This window comes from Arachis ipaensis, chromosome B06 (assembly GCF_000816755.2).
Source record: "Arachis ipaensis cultivar K30076 chromosome B06, Araip1.1, whole genome shotgun sequence".
Lineage (NCBI taxonomy): Eukaryota > Viridiplantae > Streptophyta > Magnoliopsida > Fabales > Fabaceae > Arachis > Arachis ipaensis.
The window spans coordinates 131,717,353-131,720,025 of record NC_029790.2 but is presented as its reverse complement, the minus strand read 5'-3'; the positions used below and the strand labels follow the sequence as shown (position 1 = coordinate 131,720,025).

At 34.9% G+C, this 2,673-nt stretch overlaps 1 long non-coding RNA gene across 1 annotated transcript; it reads right to left on the bottom strand.

Moving 5' to 3' along the window:
• LOC110263614 lies at nucleotides 743-2,673 on the bottom strand. The gene is made up of 2 exons (XR_002349471.1): nucleotides 2,053-2,673; nucleotides 743-815 (listed from the first exon to the last, which is right to left on the bottom strand). It is a non-coding gene; the product is annotated as an uncharacterized LOC110263614 (long non-coding RNA).

Sequence of the window (2,673 nt, the reverse complement as noted above, 5' to 3'; positions counted from 1 at the left end):
TTCAACTAAAATAAATGTCTGTGTTTTTTTACTAAAATATTTGTTTTTAAACTAAAATTTATCGATTTTTCTTTTGTCTTATTCAACTAAAAAATTACGCAATTGAATATAAAATGTATTATTCAATTAAAATTTTGGTATTTTATTCTTAACTAAAATTTCCGTGGTATTATCTTTTATCATTCATAAAAAATTTGTACAGTTGTAAATATTTTTTGTATTTTTTAATCAAAATTTCTATTTTTTTTTCTTTTCTTTTTCTTTGTTATATTTAAATACAATTCAACTTAATTTTTTTTTTTATGAAATCCTCTATTTTTTAAGAGAAATAGAAAAAATATAGAAATTATTTTATATTAATAATAAAATATATTTAATGAAAGAGATTAGAAGCAGCAACATTGTTAACAAAAGAAGAAGAGAAATACATGATTTTCACGATCGAGCCGAAGAGTGGTGTAGATAGTTTTTGTTAGGTCAATTAATAAGTGAGCAAACTTACTTAGATTTAATTACTAAAAACATTTGTACATTTAGCATGTGAAAGTAGTATGGGAAAGAATACAACAATTAGAGAGGTGAATAATCAATAGGGGTGGCAGTGGGGCGGGTAGGGGCGGGTTTTTACCCTACCCGACCCCGTCCCACCTATTAGCTCAAATAACTTGAAATTAAAAAAAAAGTGTTAGATCACTACAAACTTAACACCATAATAAAGAAATTACAATATTAGATATAAAAGAATCTTAACCCTTATTCTTGATCACTTTCAACATCTTTATCATCATTAAAAGTTTGCAAATCAAAATTTAAACCTGAAAATCAAAAGATGTAACAATTAGCAAATTAATTGGTACTATGTAAGAGAGGCCAGCAGAAAATGTGCTTAGAGGAAGAGAAATTATGAACAGGTACATAATACAATATAAAAATGTACATTATCTTGATTGATATATATCTCCAAAACTTGAATTTCAATTTATAAACAAAACTGTTAATTTTATTAGGAAGCATTCCAAGAGCTCGAAGGATCCGTGGCAAAGCTTAGAACTGAAGTCCAATTACTCCATGAAGAACTTACTAGACTTGACAAGGAAAATAAGGAACTCGACGAGGAAAGCTTAGAACTGAAGTCCAATTGCTTATTTAGATTTATAATTTAGAGATTACTTTTATTAAATTCAAAATTCATTTGGTAACAGTAGCAGTAGCAGTAAACTACGTGAATATGATTTGATAATTCATCACTCAACTTTTATAATTAAGAGATTAGGAAAGTGAATCATAATGACCAAGAAAGAATTGCCAATACCCTTTTATTTCTTTAGATAGATATAACTGAAATACTGAATTTTGTTTTTATAACATGGACAGGAAGAAATTTACAAGATGCATGGAATGGAATTATCAGCAAAATTTGTTGATCAGTTCTACACTTCTGCTGTTTAATTAGTGTAGTAAAATTGCACAAAAATCACACAAGTTTTAGGCAAAATTCAGCCAAATTTATTCAACCAAAAACTGCAACATACCAAAATAGATAAACAAAGTTCATAACATAATTAACACTAAACTTATTACTCTGGCCTTTGTTCTTAACAGAACAGTCTTTGATTCTCTTCATAATTATAACACCTTGATCATATTCCCTTTCATAAACCAAGTCACTCTAATCTTGAAGAGTCCATTCACTACTCAATGACAATTGCAAAATCAGAATAAATCACTTCTTCTTCTCCATATAACCAATCATCAAAGAAGCCAAAACAACTTCAATTTTACAAGCTTTAGCCTAACAAAGTCTGACAAATTGAGCCAACAAACATATTCTTCCCTGAATTTTCCATGGACTGAATTTTACAAGAAAAAGAGCTACACAATGCAGGAATCTACCAGTCACCAGAGCGAGAAATTAATTTTTTGAAATCAAAATTAATTTTAGTTTTATCTTAACTATTTTAACATAAAACATAAATCATAAAAATTAAATTAAAAAAAATCTGAACATGCACATCAGCGGTAAGTATTGAGTGAGAAGTGCTTAGTGCTTACCAGTCACCAGAGAGATGACGACGGAGGAAGGAGGGACGACAAGGTGAGCACAGACCAAAGACCGCAGATTGGAGAGGCGAGTCGGCAAGGACAGTGACGGCGAGAAGTGGAAGCGACGCGGACGTGAACTCCGTGAGCGACAGCGGCGAGGCGACCGAGATGAATGAGGACGGTTGGTGTCTTGGTGAGCGACGGCGAACGATCGGACGAGCTGTGACGGCGACTTACTAGCGCAGCTGAGCAGAGGATGTGGTCCTTGACAGCCTTGGAGAGTTGGAGAAGAGCTGAAGGCCTGAAGCCTCAAGCCTGACGGAGTGAAGAGTGAGTGAGTGACGAAGTGAGCTTCAGAGTTTGCCTAATGCCTAGGGTTGAGATTTGAGAATGGAAATGAAATGAGTGACGGCGGCGAGGAAGTGAAGTCAAGTAACCCTAATTTTTAATTTTTTTATATATATTTATGCACTCCGGGGCGGGTAGGGACGGGTTTAACCTAAACCCGACCCCGCCCCGCCCCGCACAAGAACCCGCCCCGTTAAAACCCGCCCCGGTGCGGGGGCGGGTAATTACCCGCCCCGAGCGGGTAGGGGCGGGGGGGGTACCCGCGGGTTCGGGTAGGGTTGC